This window comes from Dendrobates tinctorius, unplaced genomic scaffold, assembly GCF_039654945.1.
Source record: "Dendrobates tinctorius isolate UK_male_01 unplaced genomic scaffold, ASM3965494v1 ptg000251l, whole genome shotgun sequence".
Lineage (NCBI taxonomy): Eukaryota > Metazoa > Chordata > Amphibia > Anura > Dendrobatidae > Dendrobates > Dendrobates tinctorius.
Window position 1 is genome coordinate 10,583,220 of NW_027361918.1, and position 17,957 is coordinate 10,601,176.

The 17,957-nt window shown below is 40.8% G+C and overlaps 14 non-coding genes across 14 annotated transcripts; all 14 read right to left on the reverse strand.

Annotated features, from left to right (window-relative positions):
* Positions 1-1,909: 1,909 nt before the first annotated feature.
* On the reverse strand, positions 1,910-1,995 carry TRNAY-GUA (transfer RNA tyrosine (anticodon GUA)). The gene is given in 2 exon segments: positions 1,910-1,945; positions 1,959-1,995. It is a non-coding gene; the product is annotated as a tRNA-Tyr (tRNA).
* Positions 1,996-2,103: 108 nt separating this feature from the next.
* TRNAA-AGC (transfer RNA alanine (anticodon AGC)) lies at positions 2,104-2,176 on the reverse strand. The gene has a single exon. It is a non-coding gene; the product is annotated as a tRNA-Ala (tRNA).
* A 2,029-nt stretch (positions 2,177-4,205) lies between these two features.
* Positions 4,206-4,291, reverse strand: TRNAY-GUA (transfer RNA tyrosine (anticodon GUA)). The gene is given in 2 exon segments: positions 4,206-4,241; positions 4,255-4,291. It is a non-coding gene; the product is annotated as a tRNA-Tyr (tRNA).
* A 108-nt stretch (positions 4,292-4,399) lies between these two features.
* On the reverse strand, positions 4,400-4,472 carry TRNAA-AGC (transfer RNA alanine (anticodon AGC)). Its single transcript has one exon. It is a non-coding gene; the product is annotated as a tRNA-Ala (tRNA).
* Positions 4,473-6,510: 2,038 nt separating this feature from the next.
* Positions 6,511-6,596, reverse strand: TRNAY-GUA (transfer RNA tyrosine (anticodon GUA)). Its single transcript is given in 2 exon segments — positions 6,511-6,546; positions 6,560-6,596. It is a non-coding gene; the product is annotated as a tRNA-Tyr (tRNA).
* Positions 6,597-6,704: 108 nt separating this feature from the next.
* TRNAA-AGC (transfer RNA alanine (anticodon AGC)) lies at positions 6,705-6,777 on the reverse strand. Its single transcript has one exon. It is a non-coding gene; the product is annotated as a tRNA-Ala (tRNA).
* Positions 6,778-8,811: 2,034 nt separating this feature from the next.
* On the reverse strand, positions 8,812-8,897 carry TRNAY-GUA (transfer RNA tyrosine (anticodon GUA)). Its single transcript is given in 2 exon segments — positions 8,812-8,847; positions 8,861-8,897. It is a non-coding gene; the product is annotated as a tRNA-Tyr (tRNA).
* A 108-nt stretch (positions 8,898-9,005) lies between these two features.
* Positions 9,006-9,078, reverse strand: TRNAA-AGC (transfer RNA alanine (anticodon AGC)). The gene has a single exon. It is a non-coding gene; the product is annotated as a tRNA-Ala (tRNA).
* A 2,029-nt stretch (positions 9,079-11,107) lies between these two features.
* On the reverse strand, positions 11,108-11,193 carry TRNAY-GUA (transfer RNA tyrosine (anticodon GUA)). The gene is given in 2 exon segments: positions 11,108-11,143; positions 11,157-11,193. It is a non-coding gene; the product is annotated as a tRNA-Tyr (tRNA).
* Positions 11,194-11,301: 108 nt separating this feature from the next.
* Positions 11,302-11,374, reverse strand: TRNAA-AGC (transfer RNA alanine (anticodon AGC)). The gene has a single exon. It is a non-coding gene; the product is annotated as a tRNA-Ala (tRNA).
* Positions 11,375-13,402: 2,028 nt separating this feature from the next.
* On the reverse strand, positions 13,403-13,488 carry TRNAY-GUA (transfer RNA tyrosine (anticodon GUA)). Its single transcript is given in 2 exon segments — positions 13,403-13,438; positions 13,452-13,488. It is a non-coding gene; the product is annotated as a tRNA-Tyr (tRNA).
* Positions 13,489-13,596: 108 nt separating this feature from the next.
* On the reverse strand, positions 13,597-13,669 carry TRNAA-AGC (transfer RNA alanine (anticodon AGC)). The gene has a single exon. It is a non-coding gene; the product is annotated as a tRNA-Ala (tRNA).
* Positions 13,670-15,707: 2,038 nt separating this feature from the next.
* On the reverse strand, positions 15,708-15,793 carry TRNAY-GUA (transfer RNA tyrosine (anticodon GUA)). The gene is given in 2 exon segments: positions 15,708-15,743; positions 15,757-15,793. It is a non-coding gene; the product is annotated as a tRNA-Tyr (tRNA).
* Positions 15,794-15,901: 108 nt separating this feature from the next.
* On the reverse strand, positions 15,902-15,974 carry TRNAA-AGC (transfer RNA alanine (anticodon AGC)). Its single transcript has one exon. It is a non-coding gene; the product is annotated as a tRNA-Ala (tRNA).
* Positions 15,975-17,957: the final 1,983 nt, after the last annotated feature.

The following is a 17,957-nucleotide window of genomic DNA, read 5'->3' on the forward strand; positions in this document are numbered from 1 at the left end:
CCATATTTGAAGAACATCTACGGAGTTCACAATGTGAATTATGGCCTACAAATAAAGTCGAGCAATTTTCTAGCAAACCATTTCTACGTATGTAGAGAACCAGACTGGGGGAGTAAAAAAAACTTACCTAGTTTGTAGAAAAAAGTTGTAATGCAGCACAATCCCAAGCAAAAAGATTGACCTTTTATGGTTTGGTTTGATTATAGAAAATGCTGAGAGGTCGCGAATCTCCTTCTGGTCCTTTGGCACGAGTTGTACTGGGATTTAGGATTTTGACTAGTGTTTTTGATCCGAGACACGTTTGCTGTTGACAGAAAAGTTCAGTTGATATGCAATGATGAAGTTTATAAATCACAACTATTTAGCAGAGGTTGGTTTCGATCCATCGACCGCTGGGTTTCACAATGTGAATTATGGCCTACAAATACAGTCGGGCAATTTTCTAGCAAACCATTTCTATGTATGTAGAGAACCAGACTGGGGGAGTAAAAAAAACTTACCTAGTTTGTAGAAAAAAGTTGTAATGCAGCACAATCCCAAGCAAAAAGATTGACCTTTTATGGTTTGGTTTGAATATAGAAAATGCTGAGAGGTCGCGAATCTCCTTCTGGTCCTTTGGCACGAGTTGTACTGGGATTTAGGATTTTGACTAGTGTTTTTGATCCGAGACACGTTTGCTGTTGACAGAAAAGTTCAGTTGATATGCAATGATGAAGTTTATAAAACACAACTATTTAGCAGAGGTTGGTTTCGATCCATCGACCGCTGGGTTTCACAATGTGAATTATGGCCTACAAATACAGTCGAGCAATTTTCTAGTAAACCATTTCTCTGTATATAGAGAACCAAACTGGGGGAATGAAAAAAAACTTACCTAGTTTGTAGAAAAAAGTTGTAATGCAGCACAATCCCAAGCGAAAAGATTGATCTTTTATGGTTTGGTTTGAATATAGAAAATGCTGAGAGGTCGCGAATCTCCTTCTGGTCCTTTGGCACGAGTTGTACTGGGATTTAGGATTTTGACTAGTGTTTTTGATCCGAGACACGTTTGCTGTTGACAGAAAAGTTCAGTTGATATGCAATGATGAAGTTTATAAAACACAACTATTTAGCAGAGGTTGGTTTCAATCCATTGACCGCTGGGTTTCACAATGTGAATTATGGTCTACAAATACAGTCGAGCAATTTTCTAGCAAACCATTTCTCTGTATATAGAGAACCAAAATGGGGAAGTGAAAAAAACTTAGCTAGTTTGTAGAAAAAGATGCAATGCAGCACAATTTAGCAGAGGATGGCTTCGATCCATCGACCTCTGGGTTATGGGCCCAGCACGCTTCCGCTGCGCCACTCTGCTTGTGTTAACAGATGTACAGAGTAAAATTCTAATGACTGTGTTCAGGTCGATGACATGTAAATTTTCAGCCATTACATATTTGTTGGCGACTAGAGTACTCCTGGGGTTCTGCAATTGTTTCTTTGTTTTTTTTTGCTTTCTTGTGTCATATTATTGTTGAAAATCATTAGAGGAAATGGTGTCTGACCATTGTTTAAGGTTCCGGTTAAAACTGGTGGGTGCGTCCGGCTGTTAGACGAAAGTTCGGCAGGCGTTTGTGTCTCTGTGGCGCAATCGGTTAGCGCGTTCGGCTGTTAACCGAAAGGTTGGTGGTTCGAGTCCACCCAGGGACGTTGGTTCCTTTTGCTTGGGTAGCATGCTACAGTTGAAGACGTTTTCACATTGGTGCTCAGCATCTCCATAAAGTAAAAGCACTGTTGCTGCCTAAGTTTTGAATTCACAAGGCAAACTGGAGAAAAAACTTTCCGGTTGTGTTTCTGTCTACATGTCCAGAAAGAGCATAGCTGTCTGGTATTTGCCAGAAGGTTGAAAACATCTGATAGAATACACAAAACTTCCTTCGAGCCGGAATTGAACCAGCGACCTAAGGATTGCTAATTTAGATCTACAGTCCTCCGCTCTACCAGCTGAGCTATCGAAGGCTTGATTTAGCCATTGTTGAAAGTCTTCAAGGTTTGGACGTGTGTGCCACGAGCAGGTGGCATAAACAATTCACTCGGCCAACTGAAAAAGGAATCCAAAGATTGTATTGGAGAATGCGGGCATCGATCCCGCTACCTCTCGCATGCTAAGCGAGCGCTCTACCACTTGAGCTAATCCCCCATGCCCGACGAACGCCATTATCAGTTTCACGCCACACCATGTCACAGTTTACTTATAGTCAAATGTGCCATTGAGTGCTTTTTTTTTTTTTTTTTTTAAGTACAGATTCCTTTCTCCCATATTTGAAGAACATCTACGTAGTTCACAATGTGAATTATGGCCTACAAATACAGTCGGGCAATTTTCTAGCAAACCATTTCTATGTATGTAGAGAACCAGACTGGGGGAGTAAAAAAAACTTACCTAGTTTGTAGAAAAAAGTTGTAATGCAGCACAATCCCAAGCAAAAAGATTGACCTTTTATGGTTTGGTTTGAATATAGAAAATGCTGAGAGGTCGCGAATCTCCTTCTGGTCCTTTGGCACGAGTTGTACTGGGATTTAGGATTTTGACTAGTGTTTTTGATCCGAGACACGTTTGCTGTTGACAGAAAAGTTCAGTTGATATGCAATGATGAAGTTTATAAATCACAACTATTTAGCAGAGGTTGGTTTCGATCCATCGACCGCTGGGTTTCACAATGTGAATTATGGCCTACAAATACAGTCGGGCAATTTTCTAGCAAACCATTTCTATGTATGTAGAGAACCAGACTGGGGGAGTAAAAAAAACTTACCTAGTTTGTAGAAAAAAGTTGTAATGCAGCACAATCCCAAGCAAAAAGATTGACCTTTTATGGTTTGGTTTGAATATAGAAAATGCTGAGAGGTCGCGAATCTCCTTCTGGTCCTTTGGCACGAGTTGTACTGGGATTTAGGATTTTGACTAGTGTTTTTGATCCGAGACACGTTTGCTGTTGACAGAAAAGTTCAGTTGATATGCAATGATGAAGTTTATAAAACACAACTATTTAGCAGAGGTTGGTTTCGATCCATCGACCGCTGGGTTTCACAATGTGAATTATGGCCTACAAATACAGTCGAGCAATTTTCTAGTAAACCATTTCTCTGTATATAGAGAACCAAACTGGGGGAATGAAAAAAAACTTACCTAGTTTGTAGAAAAAAGTTGTAATGCAGCACAATCCCAAGCGAAAAGATTGATCTTTTATGGTTTGGTTTGAATATAGAAAATGCTGAGAGGTCGCGAATCTCCTTCTGGTCCTTTGGCACGAGTTGTACTGGGATTTAGGATTTTGACTAGTGTTTTTGATCCGAGACACGTTTGCTGTTGACAGAAAAGTTCAGTTGATATGCAATGATGAAGTTTATAAAACACAACTATTTAGCAGAGGTTGGTTTCAATCCATTGACCGCTGGGTTTCACAATGTGAATTATGGTCTACAAATACAGTCGAGCAATTTTCTAGCAAACCATTTCTCTGTATATAGAGAACCAAAATGGGGAAGTGAAAAAAACTTAGCTAGTTTGTAGAAAAAGATGCAATGCAGCTCAATTTAGCAGAGGATGGCTTCGATCCATCGACCTCTGGGTTATGGGCCCAGCACGCTTCCGCTGCGCCACTCTGCTTGTGTTAACAGATGTACAGAGTAAAATTCTAATGACTGTTTGTGTTCAGGTCGATGACATGTAAATTTTCAGTCATTACATATTTGTTGGCGACTAGAGTACTCCTGGGGTTCTGCAATTGTTTCTTTGTTTTTTTTTGCTTTCTTGTGTCATATTATTGTTGAAAATCATTAGAGGAAATGGTGTCTGACCATTGTTTAAGGTTCCGGTTAAAACTGGTGGGTGCGTCCGGCTGTTAGACGAAAGTTCGGCAGGCGTTTGTGTCTCTGTGGCGCAATCGGTTAGCGCGTTCGGCTGTTAACCGAAAGGTTGGTGGTTCGAGTCCACCCAGGGACGTTGGTTCCTTTTGCTTGGGTAGCATGCTACAGTTGAAGACGTTTTCACATTGGTGCTCAGCATCTCCATAAAGTAAAAGCACTGTTGCTGCCTAAGTTTTGAATTCACAAGGCAAACTGGAGAAAAAACTTTCCGGTTGTGTTTCTGTCTACATGTCCAGAAAGAGCATAGCTGTCTGGTATTTGCCAGAAGGTTGAAAACATCTGATAGAATACACAAAACTTCCTTCGAGCCGGAATTGAACCAGCGACCTAAGGATTGCTAATTTAGATCTACAGTCCTCCGCTCTACCAGCTGAGCTATCGAAGGCTTGATTTAGCCATTGTTGAAAGTCTTCAAGGTTTGGACGTGTGTGCCACGAGCAGGTGGCATAAACAATTCACTCGGCCAACTGAAAAAGGAATCCAAAGATTGTATTGGAGAATGCGGGCATCGATCCCGCTACCTCTCGCATGCTAAGCGAGCGCTCTACCACTTGAGCTAATCCCCCATGCCCGACGAACGCCATTATCAGTTTCACGCCACACCATGTCACAGTTTACTTATAGTCAAATGTGCCATTGAGTGCTTTTTTTTTTTTTTTTTTTTTTTTTTTTAAGTACAGATTCCTTTCTCCCATATTTGAAGAACATCTACGGAGTTCACAATGTGAATTATGGCCTACAAATAAAGTCGAGCAATTTTCTAGCAAACCATTTCTACGTATGTAGAGAACCAGACTGGGGGAGTAAAAAAAACTTACCTAGTTTGTAGAAAAAAGTTGTAATGCAGCACAATCCCAAGCAAAAAGATTGACCTTTTATGGTTTGGTTTGATTATAGAAAATGCTGAGAGGTCGCGAATCTCCTTCTGGTCCTTTGGCACGAGTTGTACTGGGATTTAGGATTTTGACTAGTGTTTTTGATCCGAGACACGTTTGCTGTTGACAGAAAAGTTCAGTTGATATGCAATGATGAAGTTTATAAATCACAACTATTTAGCAGAGGTTGGTTTCGATCCATCGACCGCTGGGTTTCACAATGTGAATTATGGCCTACAAATACAGTCGGGCAATTTTCTAGCAAACCATTTCTATGTATGTAGAGAACCAGACTGGGGGAGTAAAAAAAACTTACCTAGTTTGTAGAAAAAAGTTGTAATGCAGTACAATCCCAAGCAAAAAGATTGACCTTTTATGGTTTGGTTTGAATATAGAAAATGCTGAGAGGTCGCGAATCTCCTTCTGGTCCTTTGGCACGAGTTGTACTGGGATTTAGGATTTTGACTAGTGTTTTTGATCCGAGACACGTTTGCTGTTGACAGAAAAGTTCAGTTGATATGCAATGATGAAGTTTATAAAACACAACTATTTAGCAGAGGTTGGTTTCGATCCATCGACCGCTGGGTTTCACAATGTGAATTATGGCCTACAAATACAGTCGAGCAATTTTCTAGTAAACCATTTCTCTGTATATAGAGAACCAAACTGGGGGAATGAAAAAAAACTTACCTAGTTTGTAGAAAAAAGTTGTAATGCAGCACAATCCCAAGCGAAAAGATTGATCTTTTATGGTTTGGTTTGAATATAGAAAATGCTGAGAGGTCGCGAATCTCCTTCTGGTCCTTTGGCACGAGTTGTACTGGGATTTAGGATTTTGACTAGTGTTTTTGATCCGAGACACGTTTGCTGTTGACAGAAAAGTTCAGTTGATATGCAATGATGAAGTTTATAAAACACAACTATTTAGCAGAGGTTGGTTTCAATCCATTGACCGCTGGGTTTCACAATGTGAATTATGGTCTACAAATACAGTCGAGCAATTTTCTAGCAAACCATTTCTCTGTATATAGAGAACCAAAATGGGGAAGTGAAAAAAACTTAGCTAGTTTGTAGAAAAAGATGCAATGCAGCACAATTTAGCAGAGGATGGCTTCGATCCATCGACCTCTGGGTTATGGGCCCAGCACGCTTCCGCTGCGCCACTCTGCTTGTGTTAACAGATGTACAGAGTAAAATTCTAATGACTGTTTGTGTTCAGGTCGATGACATGTAAATTTTCAGCCATTACATATTTGTTGGCGACTAGAGTACTCCTGGGGTTCTGCAATTGTTTCTTTGTTTTTTTTTGCTTTCTTGTGTCATATTATTGTTGAAAATCATTAGAGGAAATGGTGTCTGACCATTGTTTAAGGTTCCGGTTAAAACTGGTGGGTGCGTCCGGCTGTTAGACGAAAGTTCGGCAGGCGTTTGTGTCTCTGTGGCGCAATCGGTTAGCGCGTTCGGCTGTTAACCGAAAGGTTGGTGGTTCGAGTCCACCCAGGGACGTTGGTTCCTTTTGCTTGGGTAGCATGCTACAGTTGAAGACGTTTTCACATTGGTGCTCAGCATCTCCATAAAGTAAAAGCACTGTTGCTGCCTAAGTTTTGAATTCACAAGGCAAACTGGAGAAAAAACTTTCCGGTTGTGTTTCTGTCTACATGTCCAGAAAGAGCATAGCTGTCTGGTATTTGCCAGAAGGTTGAAAACATCTGATAGAATACACAAAACTTCCTTCGAGCCGGAATTGAACCAGCGACCTAAGGATTGCTAATTTAGATCTACAGTCCTCCGCTCTACCAGCTGAGCTATCGAAGGCTTGATTTAGCCATTGTTGAAAGTCTTCAAGGTTTGGACGTGTGTGCCACGAGCAGGTGGCATAAACAATTCACTCGGCCAACTGAAAAAGGAATCCAAAGATTGTATTGGAGAATGCGGGCATCGATCCCGCTACCTCTCGCATGCTAAGCGAGCGCTCTACCACTTGAGCTAATCCCCCATGCCCGACGAACGCCATTATCAGTTTCACGCCACACCATGTCACAGTTTACTTATAGTCAAATGTGCCATTGAGTGCTTTTTTTTTTTTTTTTTTTTTTTTTTTTAAGTACAGATTCCTTTCTCCCATATTTGAAGAACATCTACGGAGTTCACAATGTGAATTATGGCCTACAAATAAAGTCGAGCAATTTTCTAGCAAACCATTTCTACGTATGTAGAGAACCAGACTGGGGGAGTAAAAAAAACTTACCTAGTTTGTAGAAAAAAGTTGTAATGCAGCACAATCCCAAGCAAAAAGATTGACCTTTTATGGTTTGGTTTGATTATAGAAAATGCTGAGAGGTCGCGAATCTCCTTCTGGTCCTTTGGCACGAGTTGTACTGGGATTTAGGATTTTGACTAGTGTTTTTGATCCGAGACACGTTTGCTGTTGACAGAAAAGTTCAGTTGATATGCAATGATGAAGTTTATAAATCACAACTATTTAGCAGAGGTTGGTTTCGATCCATCGACCGCTGGGTTTCACAATGTGAATTATGGCCTACAAATACAGTCGGGCAATTTTCTAGCAAACCATTTCTATGTATGTAGAGAACCAGACTGGGGGAGTAAAAAAAACTTACCTAGTTTGTAGAAAAAAGTTGTAATGCAGCACAATCCCAAGCAAAAAGATTGACCTTTTATGGTTTGGTTTGAATATAGAAAATGCTGAGAGGTCGCGAATCTCCTTCTGGTCCTTTGGCACGAGTTGTACTGGGATTTAGGATTTTGACTAGTGTTTTTGATCCGAGACACGTTTGCTGTTGACAGAAAAGTTCAGTTGATATGCAATGATGAAGTTTATAAAACACAACTATTTAGCAGAGGTTGGTTTCGATCCATCGACCGCTGGGTTTCACAATGTGAATTATGGCCTACAAATACAGTCGAGCAATTTTCTAGTAAACCATTTCTCTGTATATAGAGAACCAAACTGGGGGAATGAAAAAAAACTTACCTAGTTTGTAGAAAAAAGTTGTAATGCAGCACAATCCCAAGCGAAAAGATTGATCTTTTATGGTTTGGTTTGAATATAGAAAATGCTGAGAGGTCGCGAATCTCCTTCTGGTCCTTTGGCACGAGTTGTACTGGGATTTAGGATTTTGACTAGTGTTTTTGATCCGAGACACGTTTGCTGTTGACAGAAAAGTTCAGTTGATATGCAATGATGAAGTTTATAAAACACAACTATTTAGCAGAGGTTGGTTTCAATCCATTGACCGCTGGGTTTCACAATGTGAATTATGGTCTACAAATACAGTCGAGCAATTTTCTAGCAAACCATTTCTCTGTATATAGAGAACCAAAATGGGGAAGTGAAAAAAACTTAGCTAGTTTGTAGAAAAAGATGCAATGCAGCACAATTTAGCAGAGGATGGCTTCGATCCATCGACCTCTGGGTTATGGGCCCAGCACGCTTCCGCTGCGCCACTCTGCTTGTGTTAACAGATGTACAGAGTAAAATTCTAATGACTGTGTTCAGGTCGATGACATGTAAATTTTCAGCCATTACATATTTGTTGGCGACTAGAGTACTCCTGGGGTTCTGCAATTGTTTCTTTGTTTTTTTTTGCTTTCTTGTGTCATATTATTGTTGAAAATCATTAGAGGAAATGGTGTCTGACCATTGTTTAAGGTTCCGGTTAAAACTGGTGGGTGCGTCCGGCTGTTAGACGAAAGTTCGGCAGGCGTTTGTGTCTCTGTGGCGCAATCGGTTAGCGCGTTCGGCTGTTAACCGAAAGGTTGGTGGTTCGAGTCCACCCAGGGACGTTGGTTCCTTTTGCTTGGGTAGCATGCTACAGTTGAAGACGTTTTCACATTGGTGCTCAGCATCTCCATAAAGTAAAAGCACTGTTGCTGCCTAAGTTTTGAATTCACAAGGCAAACTGGAGAAAAAACTTTCCGGTTGTGTTTCTGTCTACATGTCCAGAAAGAGCATAGCTGTCTGGTATTTGCCAGAAGGTTGAAAACATCTGATAGAATACACAAAACTTCCTTCGAGCCGGAATTGAACCAGCGACCTAAGGATTGCTAATTTAGATCTACAGTCCTCCGCTCTACCAGCTGAGCTATCGAAGGCTTGATTTAGCCATTGTTGAAAGTCTTCAAGGTTTGGACGTGTGTGCCACGAGCAGGTGGCATAAACAATTCACTCGGCCAACTGAAAAAGGAATCCAAAGATTGTATTGGAGAATGCGGGCATCGATCCCGCTACCTCTCGCATGCTAAGCGAGCGCTCTACCACTTGAGCTAATCCCCCATGCCCGACGAACGCCATTATCAGTTTCACGCCACACCATGTCACAGTTTACTTATAGTCAAATGTGCCATTGAGTGCTTTTTTTTTTTTTTTTTTTAAGTACAGATTCCTTTCTCCCATATTTGAAGAACATCTACGTAGTTCACAATGTGAATTATGGCCTACAAATACAGTCGGGCAATTTTCTAGCAAACCATTTCTATGTATGTAGAGAACCAGACTGGGGGAGTAAAAAAAACTTACCTAGTTTGTAGAAAAAAGTTGTAATGCAGCACAATCCCAAGCAAAAAGATTGACCTTTTATGGTTTGGTTTGAATATAGAAAATGCTGAGAGGTCGCGAATCTCCTTCTGGTCCTTTGGCACGAGTTGTACTGGGATTTAGGATTTTGACTAGTGTTTTTGATCCGAGACACGTTTGCTGTTGACAGAAAAGTTCAGTTGATATGCAATGATGAAGTTTATAAATCACAACTATTTAGCAGAGGTTGGTTTCGATCCATCGACTGCTGGGTTTCACAATGTGAATTATGGCCTACAAATACAGTCGGGCAATTTTCTAGCAAACCATTTCTATGTATGTAGAGAACCAGACTGGGGGAGTAAAAAAAAACTTACCTAGTTTGTAGAAAAAAGTTGTAATGCAGCACAATCCCAAGCAAAAAGATTGACCTTTTATGGTTTGGTTTGAATATAGAAAATGCTGAGAGGTCGCGAATCTCCTTCTGGTCCTTTGGCACGAGTTGTACTGGGATTTAGGATTTTGACTAGTGTTTTTGATCCGAGACACGTTTGCTGTTGACAGAAAAGTTCAGTTGATATGCAATGATGAAGTTTATAAAACACAACTATTTAGCAGAGGTTGGTTTCGATCCATCGACCGCTGGGTTTCACAATGTGAATTATGGCCTACAAATACAGTCGAGCAATTTTCTAGTAAACCATTTCTCTGTATATAGAGAACCAAACTGGGGGAATGAAAAAAAACTTACCTAGTTTGTAGAAAAAAGTTGTAATGCAGCACAATCCCAAGCGAAAAGATTGATCTTTTATGGTTTGGTTTGAATATAGAAAATGCTGAGAGGTCGCGAATCTCCTTCTGGTCCTTTGGCACGAGTTGTACTGGGATTTAGGATTTTGACTAGTGTTTTTGATCCGAGACACGTTTGCTGTTGACAGAAAAGTTCAGTTGATATGCAATGATGAAGTTTATAAAACACAACTATTTAGCAGAGGTTGGTTTCAATCCATTGACCGCTGGGTTTCACAATGTGAATTATGGTCTACAAATACAGTCGAGCAATTTTCTAGCAAACCATTTCTCTGTATATAGAGAACCAAAATGGGGAAGTGAAAAAAACTTAGCTAGTTTGTAGAAAAAGATGCAATGCAGCACAATTTAGCAGAGGATGGCTTCGATCCATCGACCTCTGGGTTATGGGCCCAGCACGCTTCCGCTGCGCCACTCTGCTTGTGTTAACAGATGTACAGAGTAAAATTCTAATGACTGTTTGTGTTCAGGTCGATGACATGTAAATTTTCAGCCATTACATATTTGTTGGCGACTAGAGTACTCCTGGGGTTCTGCAATTGTTTCTTTGTTTTTTTTGCTTTCTTGTGTCATATTATTGTTGAAAATCATTAGAGGAAATGGTGTCTGACCATTGTTTAAGGTTCCGGTTAAAACTGGTGGGTGCGTCCGGCTGTTAGACGAAAGTTCGGCAGGCGTTTGTGTCTCTGTGGCGCAATCGGTTAGCGCGTTCGGCTGTTAACCGAAAGGTTGGTGGTTCGAGTCCACCCAGGGACGTTGGTTCCTTTTGCTTGGGTAGCATGCTACAGTTGAAGACGTTTTCACATTGGTGCTCAGCATCTCCATAAAGTAAAAGCACTGTTGCTGCCTAAGTTTTGAATTCACAAGGCAAACTGGAGAAAAAACTTTCCGGTTGTGTTTCTGTCTACATGTCCAGAAAGAGCATAGCTGTCTGGTATTTGCCAGAAGGTTGAAAACATCTGATAGAATACACAAAACTTCCTTCGAGCCGGAATTGAACCAGCGACCTAAGGATTGCTAATTTAGATCTACAGTCCTCCGCTCTACCAGCTGAGCTATCGAAGGCTTGATTTAGCCATTGTTGAAAGTCTTCAAGGTTTGGACGTGTGTGCCACGAGCAGGTGGCATAAACAATTCACTCGGCCAACTGAAAAAGGAATCCAAAGATTGTATTGGAGAATGCGGGCATCGATCCCGCTACCTCTCGCATGCTAAGCGAGCGCTCTACCACTTGAGCTAATCCCCCATGCCCGACGAACGCCATTATCAGTTTCACGCCACACCATGTCACAGTTTACTTATAGTCAAATGTGCCATTGAGTGCTTTTTTTTTTTTTTTTTTTAAGTACAGATTCCTTTCTCCCATATTTGAAGAACATCTACGTAGTTCACAATGTGAATTATGGCCTACAAATACAGTCGGGCAATTTTCTAGCAAACCATTTCTATGTATGTAGAGAACCAGACTGGGGGAGTAAAAAAAACTTACCTAGTTTGTAGAAAAAAGTTGTAATGCAGCACAATCCCAAGCAAAAAGATTGACCTTTTATGGTTTGGTTTGAATATAGAAAATGCTGAGAGGTCGCGAATCTCCTTCTGGTCCTTTGGCACGAGTTGTACTGGGATTTAGGATTTTGACTAGTGTTTTTGATCCGAGACACGTTTGCTGTTGACAGAAAAGTTCAGTTGATATGCAATGATGAAGTTTATAAATCACAACTATTTAGCAGAGGTTGGTTTCGATCCATCGACTGCTGGGTTTCACAATGTGAATTATGGCCTACAAATACAGTCGGGCAATTTTCTAGCAAACCATTTCTATGTATGTAGAGAACCAGACTGGGGGAGTAAAAAAAACTTACCTAGTTTGTAGAAAAAAGTTGTAATGCAGCACAATCCCAAGCAAAAAGATTGACCTTTTATGGTTTGGTTTGAATATAGAAAATGCTGAGAGGTCGCGAATCTCCTTCTGGTCCTTTGGCACGAGTTGTACTGGGATTTAGGATTTTGACTAGTGTTTTTGATCCGAGACACGTTTGCTGTTGACAGAAAAGTTCAGTTGATATGCAATGATGAAGTTTATAAAACACAACTATTTAGCAGAGGTTGGTTTCGATCCATCGACCGCTGGGTTTCACAATGTGAATTATGGCCTACAAATACAGTCGAGCAATTTTCTAGTAAACCATTTCTCTGTATATAGAGAACCAAACTGGGGGAATGAAAAAAAACTTACCTAGTTTGTAGAAAAAAGTTGTAATGCAGCACAATCCCAAGCGAAAAGATTGATCTTTTATGGTTTGGTTTGAATATAGAAAATGCTGAGAGGTCGCGAATCTCCTTCTGGTCCTTTGGCACGAGTTGTACTGGGATTTAGGATTTTGACTAGTGTTTTTGATCCGAGACACGTTTGCTGTTGACAGAAAAGTTCAGTTGATATGCAATGATGAAGTTTATAAAACACAACTATTTAGCAGAGGTTGGTTTCAATCCATTGACCGCTGGGTTTCACAATGTGAATTATGGTCTACAAATACAGTCGAGCAATTTTCTAGCAAACCATTTCTCTGTATATAGAGAACCAAAATGGGGAAGTGAAAAAAACTTAGCTAGTTTGTAGAAAAAGATGCAATGCAGCACAATTTAGCAGAGGATGGCTTCGATCCATCGACCTCTGGGTTATGGGCCCAGCACGCTTCCGCTGCGCCACTCTGCTTGTGTTAACAGATGTACAGAGTAAAATTCTAATGACTGTTTGTGTTCAGGTCGATGACATGTAAATTTTCAGCCATTACATATTTGTTGGCGACTAGAGTACTCCTGGGGTTCTGCAATTGTTTCTTTGTTTTTTTTGCTTTCTTGTGTCATATTATTGTTGAAAATCATTAGAGGAAATGGTGTCTGACCATTGTTTAAGGTTCCGGTTAAAACTGGTGGGTGCGTCCGGCTGTTAGACGAAAGTTCGGCAGGCGTTTGTGTCTCTGTGGCGCAATCGGTTAGCGCGTTCGGCTGTTAACCGAAAGGTTGGTGGTTCGAGTCCACCCAGGGACGTTGGTTCCTTTTGCTTGGGTAGCATGCTACAGTTGAAGACGTTTTCACATTGGTGCTCAGCATCTCCATAAAGTAAAAGCACTGTTGCTGCCTAAGTTTTGAATTCACAAGGCAAACTGGAGAAAAAACTTTCCGGTTGTGTTTCTGTCTACATGTCCAGAAAGAGCATAGCTGTCTGGTATTTGCCAGAAGGTTGAAAACATCTGATAGAATACACAAAACTTCCTTCGAGCCGGAATTGAACCAGCGACCTAAGGATTGCTAATTTAGATCTACAGTCCTCCGCTCTACCAGCTGAGCTATCGAAGGCTTGATTTAGCCATTGTTGAAAGTCTTCAAGGTTTGGACGTGTGTGCCACGAGCAGGTGGCATAAACAATTCACTCGGCCAACTGAAAAAGGAATCCAAAGATTGTATTGGAGAATGCGGGCATCGATCCCGCTACCTCTCGCATGCTAAGCGAGCGCTCTACCACTTGAGCTAATCCCCCATGCCCGACGAACGCCATTATCAGTTTCACGCCACACCATGTCACAGTTTACTTATAGTCAAATGTGCCATTGAGTGCTTTTTTTTTTTTTTTTTTTTTTTTTTTTAAGTACAGATTCCTTTCTCCCATATTTGAAGAACATCTACGGAGTTCACAATGTGAATTATGGCCTACAAATAAAGTCGAGCAATTTTCTAGCAAACCATTTCTACGTATGTAGAGAACCAGACTGGGGGAGTAAAAAAAACTTACCTAGTTTGTAGAAAAAAGTTGTAATGCAGCACAATCCCAAGCAAAAAGATTGACCTTTTATGGTTTGGTTTGATTATAGAAAATGCTGAGAGGTCGCGAATCTCCTTCTGGTCCTTTGGCACGAGTTGTACTGGGATTTAGGATTTTGACTAGTGTTTTTGATCCGAGACACGTTTGCTGTTGACAGAAAAGTTCAGTTGATATGCAATGATGAAGTTTATAAATCACAACTATTTAGCAGAGGTTGGTTTCGATCCATCGACCGCTGGGTTTCACAATGTGAATTATGGCCTACAAATACAGTCGGGCAATTTTCTAGCAAACCATTTCTATGTATGTAGAGAACCAGACTGGGGGAGTAAAAAAAACTTACCTAGTTTGTAGAAAAAAGTTGTAATGCAGCACAATCCCAAGCAAAAAGATTGACCTTTTATGGTTTGGTTTGAATATAGAAAATGCTGAGAGGTCGCGAATCTCCTTCTGGTCCTTTGGCACGAGTTGTACTGGGATTTAGGATTTTGACTAGTGTTTTTGATCCGAGACACGTTTGCTGTTGACAGAAAAGTTCAGTTGATATGCAATGATGAAGTTTATAAAACACAACTATTTAGCAGAGGTTGGTTTCGATCCATCGACCGCTGGGTTTCACAATGTGAATTATGGCCTACAAATACAGTCGAGCAATTTTCTAGTAAACCATTTCTCTGTATATAGAGAACCAAACTGGGGGAATGAAAAAAAACTTACCTAGTTTGTAGAAAAAAGTTGTAATGCAGCACAATCCCAAGCGAAAAGATTGATCTTTTATGGTTTGGTTTGAATATAGAAAATGCTGAGAGGTCGCGAATCTCCTTCTGGTCCTTTGGCACGAGTTGTACTGGGATTTAGGATTTTGACTAGTGTTTTTGATCCGAGACACGTTTGCTGTTGACAGAAAAGTTCAGTTGATATGCAATGATGAAGTTTATAAAACACAACTATTTAGCAGAGGTTGGTTTCAATCCATTGACCGCTGGGTTTCACAATGTGAATTATGGTCTACAAATACAGTCGAGCAATTTTCTAGCAAACCATTTCTCTGTATATAGAGAACCAAAATGGGGAAGTGAAAAAAACTTAGCTAGTTTGTAGAAAAAGATGCAATGCAGCACAATTTAGCAGAGGATGGCTTCGATCCATCGACCTCTGGGTTATGGGCCCAGCACGCTTCCGCTGCGCCACTCTGCTTGTGTTAACAGATGTACAGAGTAAAATTCTAATGACTGTTTGTGTTCAGGTCGATGACATGTAAATTTTCAGCCATTACATATTTGTTGGCGACTAGAGTACTCCTGGGGTTCTGCAATTGTTTCTTTGTTTTTTTTTGCTTTCTTGTGTCATATTATTGTTGAAAATCATTAGAGGAAATGGTGTCTGACCATTGTTTAAGGTTCCGGTTAAAACTGGTGGGTGCGTCCGGCTGTTAGACGAAAGTTCGGCAGGTGTTTGTGTCTCTGTGGCGCAATCGGTTAGCGCGTTCGGCTGTTAACCGAAAGGTTGGTGGTTCGAGTCCACCCAGGGACGTTGGTTCCTTTTGCTTGGGTAGCATGCTACAGTTGAAGACGTTTTCACATTGGTGCTCAGCATCTCCATAAAGTAAAAGCACTGTTGCTGCCTAAGTTTTGAATTCACAAGGCAAACTGGAGAAAAAACTTTCCGGTTGTGTTTCTGTCTACATGTCCAGAAAGAGCATAGCTGTCTGGTATTTGCCAGAAGGTTGAAAACATCTGATAGAATACACAAAACTTCCTTCGAGCCGGAATTGAACCAGCGACCTAAGGATTGCTAATTTAGATCTACAGTCCTCCGCTCTACCAGCTGAGCTATCGAAGGCTTGATTTAGCCATTGTTGAAAGTCTTCAAGGTTTGGACGTGTGTGCCACGAGCAGGTGGCATAAACAATTCACTCGGCCAACTGAAAAAGGAATCCAAAGATTGTATTGGAGAATGCGGGCATCGATCCCGCTACCTCTCGCATGCTAAGCGAGCGCTCTACCACTTGAGCTAATCCCCCATGCCCGACGAACGCCATTATCAGTTTCACGCCACACCATGTCACAGTTTACTTATAGTCAAATGTGCCATTGAGTGCTTTTTTTTTTTTTTTTTTTAAGTACAGATTCCTTTCTCCCATATTTGAAGAACATCTACGTAGTTCACAATGTGAATTATGGCCTACAAATACAGTCGGGCAATTTTCTAGCAAACCATTTCTATGTATGTAGAGAACCAGACTGGGGGAGTAAAAAAAACTTACCTAGTTTGTAGAAAAAAGTTGTAATGCAGCACAATCCCAAGCAAAAAGATTGACCTTTTATGGTTTGGTTTGAATATAGAAAATGCTGAGAGGTCGCGAATCTCCTTCTGGTCCTTTGGCACGAGTTGTACTGGGATTTAGGATTTTGACTAGTGTTTTTGATCCGAGACACGTTTGCTGTTGACAGAAAAGTTCAGTTGATATGCAATGATGAAGTTTATAAATCACAACTATTTAGCAGAGGTTGGTTTCGATCCATCGACTGCTGGGTTTCACAATGTGAATTATGGCCTACAAATACAGTCGGGCAATTTTCTAGCAAACCATTTCTATGTATGTAGAGAACCAGACTGGGGGAGTAAAAAAAACTTACCTAGTTTGTAGAAAAAAGTTGTAATGCAGCACAATCCCAAGCAAAAAGATTGACCTTTTATGGTTTGGTTTGAATATAGAAAATGCTGAGAGGTCGCGAATCTCCTTCTGGTCCTTTGGCACGAGTTGTACTGGGATTTAGGATTTTGACTAGTGTTTTTGATCCGAGACACGTTTGCTGTTGACAGAAAAGTTCAGTTGATATGCAATGATGAAGTTTATAAAACACAACTATTTAGCAGAGGTTGGTTTCGATCCATCGACCGCTGGGTTTCACAATGTGAATTATGGCCTACAAATACAGTCGAGCAATTTTCTAGTAAACCATTTCTCTGTATATAGAGAACCAAACTGGGGGAATGAAAAAAAACTTACCTAGTTTGTAGAAAAAAGTTGTAATGCAGCACAATCCCAAGCGAAAAGATTGATCTTTTATGGTTTGGTTTGAATATAGAAAATGCTGAGAGGTCGCGAATCTCCTTCTGGTCCTTTGGCACGAGTTGTACTGGGATTTAGGATTTTGACTAGTGTTTTTGATCCGAGACACGTTTGCTGTTGACAGAAAAGTTCAGTTGATATGCAATGATGAAGTTTATAAAACACAACTATTTAGCAGAGGTTGGTTTCAATCCATTGACCGCTGGGTTTCACAATGTGAATTATGGTCTACAAATACAGTCGAGCAATTTTCTAGCAAACCATTTCTCTGTATATAGAGAACCAAAATGGGGAAGTGAAAAAAACTTAGCTAGTTTGTAGAAAAAGATGCAATGCAGCACAATTTAGCAGAGGATGGCTTCGATCCATCGACCTCTGGGTTATGGGCCCAGCACGCTTCCGCTGCGCCACTCTGCTTGTGTTAACAGATGTACAGAGTAAAATTCTAATGACTGTTTGTGTTCAGGTCGATGACATGTAAATTTTCAGCCATTACATATTTGTTGGCGACTAGAGTACTCCTGGGGTTCTGCAATTGTTTCTTTGTTTTTTTTGCTTTCTTGTGTCATATTATTGTTGAAAATCATTAGAGGAAATGGTGTCTGACCATTGTTTAAGGTTCCGGTTAAAACTGGTGGGTGCGTCCGGCTGTTAGACGAAAGTTCGGCAGGCGTTTGTGTCTCTGTGGCGCAATCGGTTAGCGCGTTCGGCTGTTAACCGAAAGGTTGGTGGTTCGAGTCCACCCAGGGACGTTGGTTCCTTTTGCTTGGGTAGCATGCTACAGTTGAAGACGTTTTCACATTGGTGCTCAGCATCTCCATAAAGTAAAAGCACTGTTGCTGCCTAAGTTTTGAATTCACAAGGCAAACTGGAGAAAAAACTTTCCGGTTGTGTTTCTGTCTACATGTCCAGAAAGAGCATAGCTGTCTG